A 13,865-nucleotide genomic window follows, 5' to 3' on the forward strand; every position below is an offset into this window, starting at 1 on the left:
TTGGCGGGTACAGTCGGGTCCTAGATCTGTAGAAAGACCGCAGACAATCTTGCTCTATCCAGGTGCCTTTCCTCGCGGGTAGGTACTTTCTGACAGTGCTACTCTATTTCGTCGGCTCTTTGAGTGCAGCGACATACGAAAGGTGGGAAAGCTGTGACTACTCTTTACACACGCAAAATGAGCAGTAGAGTGTTACTAAAGAAGCTTTCTTGGGGCCAGTTGTGGCTGAGTTTGATCTTTGTGGCAAAAGACGAAGCCATCTTCTTGACCACTTTAGCTTAACATTGTTTTGAATAGAGTGGTCTCGCGTTCAGCGAAGACCTGGTGCTCAAAATATTGAGTCTAACTAAGATGGCAGAACCTCGTTTCTTGAGTAACCGATTATTGCAGTTCTTTATTACTGTATTACACCAGTCACCTTCCACTCAACTGCATCAGCGTTTTCTTATTAAGAAAATATGCTAAATTATTTATGCGTAAGTAATTTATTCAACCATCGCAAACAGTTTGCGGCACGTTTTGCATACTGTGCGAACTAGTAGGCCTACCTGGTTGTGATTGTTGTGCGTCCTGTGTTTGTAGTCCGTTGTGTCATGGTCCCATCAACGAAAGAGCATGTATAGCTTATCAAGATAATTTTTAGTACGAGATGATATTTCGAATGTTGGGCGTGATTTTCACATGCAGACGTCATTACTTTTATGCAAGAAAGCAGGCCATACCGCAAGGGCGTCTTGGCATGCCCACTGCATGTCTTTGGAGCTTACATCCCATTCGGCGCTAACTAAAATTTAGATGAGTGAAATACTGCGCATGCACCTAAACCTAAATTCTGTATGGGACTGCTACGCGGCTTTGAGTAAACACCGAGAAAAAAATTGGACACCTGAGTGTAAAAATTGTGCAGCGCTCTGCTGTAGTTTCACACTTCGCTGGCAGCAAGTATGCAAGGTTACCTTATTAAATAAAACTTATTTCACAGACTTTATTGCTTAAAAATGTTTTATTTTTCGAAACGACCGTGACCGTATACAAGATTTTTATGTCCCGGCCTCAGATGAACATTGGCGCAACCGTGGTATAAATATAAGAGCACAGCACCCAATGACGGGTATTGATTAATTAATTTGATCCAGACTTCTTTCAGTGCATGGTACCCCCTCCAACCCTCTACTGCAAGAGCCCTGATGGCCAAAATACCTTGTCAAGCGAAATAGCTAGTTTCTGCAGGCGCATGGTGTCCAGTGAAGAATTTATCATATTACCAAGGATTGACAACATCGAAAAACCTCCCTTAAACCACGTACCATCACTTCTTTCCCTCCAGCATACTGACTCACAATCACGGGATTAGGTCCTTTGTACTGGTTAGGTTTAGCGGCACTGTTTGTAATGGGATGGAATCCCGTTTCTGGAGTGAAAGAGATGAAGAATGAAAGTTTTGAGGGCACTTTAGAACACAGAAAGAAAGCCGAATCTCATATCACTATATTCAAAACTCCATCTAACAAAACCTGATATTACGACTTTTCTGATGTAACGAACAAATTCAGACTCCCTAGCGGGTCTCTATACGTCTCAATGCTTTTATGAACTTGAACTAACTAAAGTCAGCGCCATTCTTGATTAGTCGAAGTATTTCAAGAAAAACAAACATTAAAAGTGGGCACTTCCGAACATCTCTGATCAGAACGCCACGTAGACGTGAGGTTGCGCAACAATTGAGTGCCGACGCTGACACAGACACCAACATGGCGGAGGCTATAAACGATAAAGAAATCATGCCATTGGTTTCCGTTGCAAAAGGGGTGTCACAGGATGCGGACCAGTCAGAAACTGCTGAGGCTTAATTGGACTTAGATTTTTCTACTAGCCTACCAGCCAGCGAAACGTCGCCTGTGCTTGTTTCGGTCGACTAGCATATTGAGCTTGATACAGTCTGCAAAATAAAATAAAAACTAATAGCACATTCTTCCAAGCACAAAAGTGTCGTGTATTAGTTTCAAGTGATCGAACCAATTCCGACCACCTGCCGGCGGCCGGCTGACTAGACGCTCGGCAGACTTGTTTTGTTGGAGGGTCGGCGGTGTGTGCCGTAGCGCAGTCATGCCAAGCCATCCCATTTTAACGTCATATGAAACAACATAGGGAATCGGCAAGGAGGATGCATAGAGGAGGACAGCAGTTTTGAATCGAGTTTGCTACTGAATTAAGTCACATAAACGGACCGAGAGCGGCCGAAACATGACATAGAGTGCCCAGATTAGAATTTGCGCTAGCAACCTCGCAATGGTTACAAATAAGTTCAATGTCTCTTAAAGGGCGTTGCTGCGAAATCCACCGGATGAGGTTGCCGACCTCCAGTATGTTTTAACGTCGCTATTACCTATTTATTTTCTACTTAAAATTGAAAACGTATCCATCAGTGAACTCTGTGGAAGCATAAACTTTCATTCGGTTTCGGGTTCTCTATCCTTGTGATCGATACAGTTTCGCCTATTCTATTTGTCCTGTTTTTGGCGAAATATGCTCAAATGGAAGCATGAAAGCAGAAGTGAACGGTCGTCCATCAGCGAAAATCTTTAATCACCACCTATCACGAGCCACGTATCTCAATTTTCACCCTCCCGCAACAACTCTGCGCATTTCCTTCCACAGAACACTGAATAGGAAAATGGAGAGGGTGTTGTACCCGCTGCTTTATCTTCCCTAAACAGCACGAATGGTTCATATGTGGCTTAGCGTTAGAAAATACAAGAAAACGTGAGTTCTCTGTTGAAACCTACACTTCTCTGCGGCCACAGTAAGGTTCTTTACACCCTTTTAGCTAGAAAGGGTGTAGCATAGGTAGAAAAAGGGTGTTGGGAGGCCTTTACACCCTTTTTTATGAATCTCAACACCTTTTTTTCTAGCTCTACACCCTTTTTGTATGCAAAAAAGGGTGTTGATAAACTTCAACACCCTTGGTTTTTCTTAGGGTGTTGAAGGGGTGTGGAAAAGGTGTTCAGCTGTTTATTGAATAAGGCCATGTTTGGGTGCATAATAGCACTGTAAAGAAGACATCCCCTCATATACTCCTCTACTCGCAAGAAATTTTGAAACGCACAAAAAATAATTGTTCGTCGTATGCAATTATGGGTCGTTTCCATAGGCGGTGCACCACATGCCCCAAGTTTAGCTTTGGCGCGTGAAACACCAATTTGAATGTTCAAAATTAAAATGACTATAGTCGTGTCACGAAAAGGGCGTTTTCCTACTGCAACACGCTTGGCTTTCTGTAGGTTGTTGAAACGGTGTGAAATAGGTGTTCAGTTGCAAAGAAAGAACGCCGAGCTTGGGGTCGACCTTGTTTCTTTTGTTGTTGCTAAGTTTTGTTATGTTTGCTAATCTTGCAATGTTCTTGCTAAGGTAGGATTACCGTTGAGGGGTGAGGCCAAGTTGAACCGGATTTTACACGGCTATTCCAGTGTGTGTGTCCCCCCACCCCCACCCCACTGCCAGGGGATCCAAGGGGCAAACAAGCTAGGTCGGCCCCCCGCTATGCTGTTTCTCCAGCCTTGCACCACTATTGCAAGCTGCGCCCATTTTCGTCACCTTTTAAAATTCAAAAAAGACTAGTACCTTTGAAATGGTATAGCAAGAGGTGCGCATACGCATACGCCTCTTGTGCTTACACTCTAACAAGCCCTAAAGCCGACTTCACTGTATAATACCCTATCTGCGGTGGTGCACCCCTTACAGGTGCTGGAGTTTTTCTTCTTTGTATTTTTACTAACTAGCTCAAGCTTAAAAAGCTTCACTGGTAATAGATTATGCCAATTCATGTTGCTTTAAACATCGTGAGGTACAAAACACCCCTCGATTGTAGAAAATGTTCAGTCCACAGGTACAAAATGCCTCCAATGTTCAAGGTCGCTTCACCGTTTTTTTTAGTTGGAGGTCTTTTCTTACCCCCTTTTTCTTACGCCTTTTTTTTACGCCCTTTTGCTTAGTTTCGAACACCCTAACTTGTAGCTTTACACCGTTCTGGGAAAAAGGGTGTTGAAATTAAGAACACCCTTTTTGAAGGGTGTTGAGGTAGCGGGAATATTTGTTTGGTATTTATTAAAATTCTATAAGTTATGAAACACTAAAACTACCTCGTAATTAAAAGTTTTTGCAAATCCGCGTGTTTATTTTTGTATATTCTTATAGTAAGATCCATACTTCTAAAATTAGCGCTAAAATGTCTGTTTTTTGCGAAAGCCCACTAACTAGATTGGGGGGGCTTTCCTCTGCTGGATATAAAAGCAAGAATAGCACATGTATTACTAAGTAAGTATGCACTCCCTGTACCGCTTGTATCCCGTTGGTTTTCTTGCTCAATTCATTTGCGTTACAAGTGTAACTTGTGCGTATTGACTGTTTGTGTTGAATGCTGCGCGCTCCGCGGATTCATATTGCCACTGCGTATGCCATCACCTTAAAAAAGGTGTGAGGCTCAACACCCTCTTTTTAGGGTGCTGAGTATCCTCAACACCCTTTTTATAAGGGTGCTGAGCTCAACGCCTTTTTTTTATCTCTACACCCTTTTTTGCCGAAACACCTTTTAAGGGTGTTAGGCAAGGGAGAAGATTTTTACACCCTTTTCAGCCAGAAAGGGCGCAAGAAAGTTTACTATGTTATTTTTGTTACTGGCTTTTCTTGTTTAAGGAATGTCGTGATGGCGCCAAGCCACTTTCAGGTCGCGTGAAGTGTTCCTTTGTACTTTTGTAAAAGCAGAGCTGTTTAAGCTCTTGTTTGCGCCGTCCATGAGCTGAAAAAATAAAAATAAAATACCAAGCGCTCGAGAGCCTGCGTCTGGTGAGGAGCGCCCGGCATCGTCTAGGCTTGCGTGTGGGCTTGCACCACGTGCGGGGCTCGCAAAAATAAAATAAAATAAAAATTAGAGCCAATTTCCTGCTCGGAAGATTGAATAGCAGAGAAGCTGTATTGGTGGATAGCTATATTAATTTATATATAAAGACGCACTGTATTGCTTGAATAAAGACATATACACATATTTCTTTTTATTTCTTTTTATTCTTTTCTTTTTATTTCATTTGATTTCTTCTTTTTATTATACACATAAATATTTCTTTATTTATTATGATATAACTTTGATTGCGAAATTTGGTATAAATAAAGAGTTCCTGCCGTGTTTCGTAACCATACCCCTTTCGTAGACGGCACTCTACTAATAGGAGACGAGAACTCTGTAAGCTTTGAAACTACACTGTAAACTATCCTTTATGACAAGTAAAAGAAACTCGACGGTATGACAGCATCGCCGTAGCGCTAATTTTAGGAAAATTTGGTGCAGGATACCTACATTTGATTAAGAGTCAGAGAACATTTTACGCTATCTCATTAGCGAGCGCATAAGATTCTTTATCAACGCGACATAATGTGCCCATGTAAATTTTGGCAGAACGTAGTGCAACAAGATTGGCCATAAAAAATCCTGGGCCATCTCCACTTGCGTGAAACCTGGAGAGGGGCGAAGCATGCTGTGCATAAGTGTATTGTTCGCGCATTTTTTTACCCACGGAGGTGAAACCGTTGGAGGTAGAGGTATACAACTTTGCTATAAAAGTTCCGTGTCTTTGAAGGACGAACCAGTCGAGCGCGAGGCGTTTTAAAGCGAGTGCCCGGTGTTATTTTAGTGCGCGTTTTGTCAACACGGAGATGAAAAGTTTTAGCGCGAGGCGTTGTAAATCAAATGTTCCGGTGTGTTCTTTTAGAACGCGTTACGTTCTAGCGTGAGGCATTGGAGAACGACTGTCCCGGTGGTTTAGTAGCACGATTACATGAAACGACGACTACAGCCCGGTACCTTAAGGGGCTTGGCCGCTAAAAGTCAGATGCGTGCACTCATGCATGCGCACCTACGTCGAAGCAACAATTGAAGTTCGGAAAAGAGCTCACTGATACCCTTAGCGACTATCGGCCACAACACTGCAGGTGGAAAGGGAAACAGAGAAAGACTGTATACACAAAAGCACCACGGGATATATTTTGTCGATGAAAACATCACAGAGAACATTGAATGAAGTCTGCACGCATGAGCAGTGAGCCTGCCCTTGCATGCATGACCGAAAAATTTTGAGGGTTTACAGCTGCTGTTTTGTTCAAATGTCCTATAATATTTTTGGATATTTCTGCGGGCCTGCATATTGCGATCAGCAAAAAATGCAAAACTTTTTTGAAAGAGTGCAGCGCTATTGGACACCAAGTCGCCTAAAGTGTTTAAGTTGGATAAAAGCCGTAGAAAACGAAGTGTATTTTACGACATATTTATTAGTTATGAAATAATAATTTTTTTATTACTTGTCACTGGTAGCTTAAAATAATGAATTTAGAGCATTTCAATCACAGTGACCGGTATAGGTGCCCTCAAACTCCCGTCACAGTTCATTATGGGCAGCCATTCATATAACTGCATGCCTTTCGTACTCGGGTACACAAAATCTTGGAATCTACCGTCTTCCTTTCAATCAGCTGCCACGCCTACACATGGTGGTTTCGGTGATTCTCAGTCACGTGGTCGGTAGCGACTACACTTCATCCCACGTTGCAGTTATCCCCGCAAGCATCGGCTATGTACGTGCATTAAAACGATCTCATTTTCGCATTTTTGCGCGTTTGTATGTTTTCGCGGTGTCCTCTCGGTACTTACCAAAAAATAGTTGCTGCAAGTGTTGCAACAGGGTATTCTTATCCAGTGTTATTTTTCGCATTCGTAATGAGCAGGTGGGTATAATAGGAACTGGACGTGCATTGAAAAGTTATGAAAGATAAAGCTTGGCAACAAAAATAATTTCCCGCAGAAAATATAAAGAAATATCCAGGCCTTGGCTTTGCTGCCACCATAAGGAAGAAACAATAAATAAAAACCTGTATCATGCGTTCAGTACTCGCTGAAAAATCATTTGTAGAAAACTGAGAGAGAAAATAGCTGTTAAATTCTCTTGTTTCGGCTACACCAACGGTACTGAGGTTCACGCTTAAAAGGCGAAAATATTCCTTTTATTTGTAGTTTGGATCACTCATATTTTGGGTGAACGTTGCCAACTTCAAAGCAGCGGGTATATCTTAGCGCCACACAATACAAAATCCCAGCTTGCGCTTACCAGCTTCATTGTTTGTATTCAAGCAATATGAAACCCGTGGCTGATACGAAAGGGGCGACGATGCCACGCTGCATCCCTCCACTTGGCAGTTCGAGGACAGCAATATATTCTCGCTGTTCCTAACAGCTCACTGCCATCCGTAGCTGGGGACAGGACGTCGTCGTTAGATATCGATAGCCAATTTCAAGCTGGCATTCTCTGCAAGCGGCTTTTATGGCCTAATTTCTTCCGGATCTCCATGCTAGTTCCGCCTTGGGAGCTATTTCGAAAGAATTTTTTTTCTGTCATCCACGCGACTCGGGCAGCCGAGCAGTGGCGCCTTGATTTCTTTGAATTTATGTTTTCTTTTTTCGTCAACTTCTATATATCGTTAGCCATTTACTTCTCTCGGTGAGGGCTTTGGAAATGTCGTTGGCTATGTTCCCGGTGTCATTAGCAGCTTGTGACAGCGCGGAAGGAAACACAGGTTTGAGTTCAGGTTGTTTGCGCTTCCCCGACAAACCATGGCAATCCGGTAAAGGACGCCTGGTTGACTGCACTTTCGGGTTGTGTGGTGCTCGGAGTAATAATTCCGGATAGTACACGCCGAAAAAAGAGTTAAGACTGGTGCCGTGCGACAGAAAGATTAAGGGTGAGACAATATTTTAGGGTAAGGGGAAAAAAGACTTCGTGAGGGCCTATAATCTTGTCTAAGAAGGGCACCCACTGTTATAAAAAGTGCACAGAATAAATACTGAAACACTGCAGGCAAAATTCATTTGTAATGGGTTTCAAAACACAGTTGCATTCCGTCAGATTTGGTGTTTAGCGATTTCTCATGACACCTACAAATTCGGCATAGCACGTCGGATCAAGTCTCTGAACTAGAAATGTTTTATTGGCTACTCGTGATTTTGCTTCGATTGAATTACAAAAGAAATATATTGGATATTTTTGGCTGAAATAGATGTAGCATATGAATGTGGCCATGTCGGCACGTGTTTTCGTATTATTGTTTCTGCACAACCGAAAAGCAACTTGACAACATCTAAGTCTACTTAGGCAAATTCACAACTCCCAAGAAACATTCAGGACACATGGTTTATTTTGCTGACATACTGATGTACGGGTTTATTACTTATTAGGCATACAAAACCACATCTTGAAAATAGTTAACGTTGAAGTTTCTATTGAAAATTTTTAAATTTTTGCTCAGGAGGAAAGAAGCTCCACAAAGCTAGAAGTTTCTGAAGCAGTCCAAATCGTTCAACACAGACCCAGTGGCCAATGCCCAAGCTGGCTGCGCGGCTAAGTATTTTATAGGGTGAAATATTCAAGCTCTATTAACACATTCGGCTCACTGGCACATTTCAACAACTCCTTAAACCATTTTTAATGGCTGTTACAACGTTACAACGTATTGTTGGCACTCAAGTACCAGAAAGAACAAAATGGTGCCTCAGTAGCCCGCATTGCCGGAATGTCACTTCAGGTCAGGATTGCGAGTGCTAACATTCAATGTATAAAATAGAAAGCTAAAACACAGAGCAAGGCGTATTCGGAGTGTAGACACTTATCTAGTGAACATGCCGAGAGCGGGAGTACTTAGAAGGTCAATAATTTTGTTTCTTTACAAGATACAGCAGGCATGAAGCCCAGGCAGGAGCAGGAAAGGCAATAATACACAAAAATGTGGCTGATCCTTCTTTCATAGGAGTCGGTAAAACAGGAAAGTGAAATGTGCTTTCACAGGAGCAGTTGAAAGTTTATGGTGCATCGATATGAATTTGCACATCGCTATTTATATTAAGTCGGTATGGCACCGTTAGACGCATCAACATTAGACACTGGATTACATGCACCGTATCATCGCGTACATTCGATTGAAATCTCAGGCGCTCGCAAACCATGCGAACCAAACCGAACGGGTTGTCAGCGAATAGTTTGTAGAAGTGATGACCCCGCTACAGCGAAATGATCATGATTTGCCGGTCGGCAGCAGTCTTGTGGGTGTGCTTGGCGAGCGACGACCTGCTGGCGCGTCGCTACGGCATAGGTACGAGAACATTTGCACTGCTCCGTAGCGTGTACGCCAGAAGCTTCTGTTATGATAAGCTCAGCTTGTGGAACGTGACAGGGAGAGTTCGAAGCTCGGTTCGCAGAGTCGGCGGGCGGATAACCACAGCATCTTACGCTGCTATACACTGCTCTGCCGAGGCGCCAACTATCGGCGCTGATTAGCGTCATGACGTACCTCTCTTAGACGGCAGCACCTTCTGAATGCACAAGTGAGAAGGAAGCACATATGGCGCGTTCGTATAGCCATGCGCCCTCACTCCATGGCCAAGTTGGCAGCGCGTTTCCCATCTACCGTTGTTGCAAGAGTGATCGTGGGGTCGAATGCTAGCGCCGCCGCGTCAACAAAACGTATTCTGGTGATGTCATTTCCGTGAAGAATATAACGTCGGTGAGGTTTCTGTACCCCGGAATAAAACACTTTCGTGTTAAAAAGGGCTCAACATCAGGCTTACAATGCGTACTGGTTTATGAGTTATCCAGCATAGCACCATGATGATTGATAAAGGGATACAAATATTACTGCCTACCGAATATCTCTTTCAACATCAGTATCTTTAGACATTTAAAATTTCCAAAATTAATTTTCAGAGAGAGAGAGGGAATAACCTTAATGAAACCCAGCGATGTTAGCCGAGCCGTTGGGCTGGCTTGCTACGCTAGATGAGAGAAAAAAAAACAAAACGAAAAAAAGAGACAAGAAAAAAAATGTGAAAACGAAATGATGTCATTTGATGCTGCCAAAATTTTCAATCAAAAAACTCTGTCCAGTTCTGTGCTCCGAAGAAACTCCAAAAAAGCTTTGATTGCACGCGCAGCCTGACTGGAACCCGACCATGGACCCACAACAGTCCTCAGCTCAAGTCCCGCACCAAGCTGCCTGCACAAAGCTAATATGAGTTTCTGTCTGTGCACGGTGTACTTTCGACACACGCATATAACATGATTGATGTCTTCTCGTGAGTCACATTTGGAGCAAAGAGGTGAAGATTCCTGCTGGACTTTGTACAGGTAATGTCCCGTGTACGCCACATTCAAGCGCAGCCTATTCAGAATGGCTTCCTGGTGCTTGCTAAGTCCAGGTGGCATTCTGAAGGTGCACTTGGGATCAATCTCATGAAGAGGTGCGTATTGCTGCCTTGCATCAGTCCAGATAGACATCTGCGCAGCCCATGCGGTTGATGAGGCGAGTATTGCCGCATCCTTTCTCGTGAATGGGATCGGCACAGCTTCAGTGCAGAGACTGTGGGCAGATGAGGCGGCTTTGTCAGCTGCGTCGTTGCCGGCAACTCCGCAGTGGGCTGGAAGCCACTGCAGATCTACGCTGTGTCCCCTTTGTATGGCTTGTAAGTGCAAGAGATTGATTTCCCAAACCAGCTGTTCTTTTGAAAGTGACTTCAAGCTTTCGAGTGCTGACCTGGAGTCTGTAAATACAGCCCATTGATTGGCCGGCTGCTTTAGAATATACTGAAAAGCAGCGCGCAGCCCAGCCAGCTCAGTAGCTGTCGTTGAGTACTTGTGGCTCAATAGGGCGCAGATGGTAGTGAGCGACGAAGGAATCGAGATCCCTATCGCCGACGATGTAGCCGTCACTGAGCCATCAGTGTACACATGAGTGTGGCCTTTGTATTGGTTGTTAATATGCTCCAAGGCAAAAAACTTTAGAGCCGGGGCTGGTATATCCGCCTTCCGCTTAAATCCAGGTACCGTGGTGACAATTTTCATAGGAGGGAATAGCCACGGAGGGTGACGAGAAGAGGCTGAAGGCTGACACTGGGAGGGCATAGCGTGCTGCACTTCAGAGGCCCAGGCGGCAGCAAGAGGATGCTCATGTTGCCTTGCCACAACGCGCAGGCGCGTGCGAAGTTGCTCCATTGCCTGCAAAGCAGTGGGCGGAAGCCGTCTGCTCTCTGTCATGGTTCCCATTGCGGAGGTGGTCTTCGGGACACCAAGACATATCCTCAGTATTCGAGCCTGCAAACCCTCTAGTATTTTATAATTCCCTTTGGAAAGATAAGTCAGAGCTGGGAGGCTATAGCGAAGTAAGCCTTCGCAGAGGGCGTCGTATAGCCGTAAAAGAGAGCTGACGCTACATTCATCAGTGCTGTTGGAAAGCATGCCGAAGATGTGCGCGAATGACGTTATCTTCTCTTTTAGGCTTCGGATGTGAGCCGTCCATGTCAGATGGCGGTCGGAGGTAACACCCAAAAACCTGTGATGGCTGACATACGGTATCGGTACGCCTGCGGCGGTTAACTGGTAGTTTGAGACGTCCCGCTTTGTAAAGCCCATGGCAGCGCACTTTACCGGTGATATCGCGAGGCCACGTGTCGCGAGAAAGTTCTCAATTGAACTTACTGCACGCTGAAGTCTCGATTGGAGCACAGGCCTGTTGCGGCCCGAGCACCAGATACAGATATCATCAGCGTACATAGAGATTTCAACCGATTTCGGCAGGCATCTCGCAAGGCCAATCATTGATATATTGAAAAGAGTCGGGCTCAATACCCCACCCTGAGGGACACCTCGGGTCACGTTATGGAGGGATGTCTCACCATCCGCTACAGACATGTAGATGGTCCTATCAGAGAGGTAATCAGACATCCAGTCGTACATTCATCCCGCGATGCCTACAGACCTCATTGCTGTCCGGACAGCTTCATGGAGAACACAGTCGTATGCCGATTTAATGTCAATGAAGACTGCAATGGTAATTTGCCGTGCGAGCTTTGCGTGCTTCACATGTGTTGCAAGGGCAATTACGTTGTCGATGCGGCTCCGGCCCTTGCGGAAGCTCGACATCTGCGACGGATAAACGCTTCTGTCATTCAGATCCCACTCTAGGCGAAGCAGCACCATCTTCTCCATGAGCTTCCCAATGCAGCTTAGAAGCGCAATAGGCCGATACGAATCAATATCCGTGGGGTCTTTCGCAGGTTTCAGAACTGGCACGATACGAGCTCGCTTCCACCCAGGCTTAACGGCCGGTCTCCCAGGAGCGCTTGAATATTGACAAAAGCCACCGCTTCGCATTGCCGCCTAGATGACACAAAATCGCATAGTTTATCCCGTCTGGGCCCGGAGAAGGGGCTTTGTTGACTGAGCACAGAGCAGCTTCAAGTTCTGCCATAGAGAATGGTTCGTCCATGTAGGGTGTGTTCGGTGATGGGTTCGCAGCCCTGGAAATAGTCGTTGGTGAAGATCCCGGTGCGGCAGTAATTTTAGTGCAGAAGGCTTCAGCGACATCTAAGTCGCTTACCTTCATTCGCAGAGAAATTGAGTTAAAAGGGTGCAACTTAGTTCGCGGTGCACGAAGACCACGCACAAAACTCCATATCCTTGTCAGCAGCTTCCGAGGGTCTAGCTTCGAACAAAAGGACGCCCATTCACGTTTGGCAGGCTTCTTGAGATATCTCTGAATGAGCTTTTGCGTGCGTCTGGCTGCTCGTATATCTTCTACCGCGGAAGTGTTCCGTGCGCGCCTTTCTGCCCTTCTACGAATTGGCCTGTGATTTTCATACTCGACGTCAGCCACTGTATACTCCTTTGGCCGTCTCGCGGTTTTGCTGCACAACCTCCGCGTATTTGCGATGCTGTTAATAGCATCTTCGTATGACGAGAAAACACCAGCGCTTGTCTCGACGTCTGTGGTGAACTTACCCCAGTTGACAAAATGAACGGCACATTTACGACGACCAGAAGGCAAACCGTCGACAATAATATAAGTTGGTACATGGTCGCTTCCATGAGACTCTATGTCTGCATACCAGCTTGTAGTCGTTGACAATGCTGAGGAAACCATTGTGACGTCGATAGCACTTGACGTCCGTCCACGATAAAACGTTGGTTGCCTAGTGTTAATAACACACAAACTGAAGCGGTCTGCAATGTCCAACAGGCGACGTCCTTTGACCGTGGTTTTCTTACTTCCCTATGACGGATGGTGAGCATTGAATTCCCCCCTGAGGATGTTTGGAGGTGGTGTACGACGAATTATGTCCTCCAGGCGCTGAGTGTTCAGCGATACGTGGGGCGGAATATACGTAGGGATGACAGTAAAGGAAACGCCTGCGTGTCGCACGGTAATAGCTGCTAATTTGTTCAACGCGTTAGGCGGCACATTGTGTTGCACGAATGTGAGGTCGTTTCTCACGCATAGCAGGACTCTCGTCTTTGCCACACCAGTTGATGAGCGCAGGACTGCGTACCCGGATAGCCGTATATCTGTGGAAAGGCAGGACTCCGAAATGGCAACAATGGGGAACTGGTGTTTTTGCACAAATCTGCGGAAGTCTGGAAGCCGCTGACCAAGTCCACATGCGTTCCATTGAAAAATTGTTGCTTTTTGCCGAATTTGCTGCACAGAGGGGAACGTGTAGTGATGGGTGCCGCTACCGTTATTGTGCTAGAAGAGGTGAAACGAAGTCGAGGAGCGTCACGACAGCTTTGGCCACTGGGGAGGCAAGAGAGCCGAGAAAGAGGCGCACATCTTCCACGATGGTGTAGATTGCAGAACAGAGGCCTGCCGAGTTACGTTCGGTCTGCGACTCGCGTTGTCCTTTGAGGTAAGCTTGGGAATGAGCTCTAGAAGACCGCCCAGCAGGGATTGGAGGGACAACTGGTGTTGACGCCGGCGCCCTCGTAGTCGTGGACATTGGT

This window comes from Haemaphysalis longicornis, unplaced genomic scaffold (genome assembly GCF_048455015.1).
Source record: "Haemaphysalis longicornis isolate Haplotype H1 unplaced genomic scaffold, Haemaphysalis longicornis Haplotype H1 scaffold_255, whole genome shotgun sequence".
NCBI lineage: Eukaryota > Metazoa > Arthropoda > Arachnida > Ixodida > Ixodidae > Haemaphysalis > Haemaphysalis longicornis.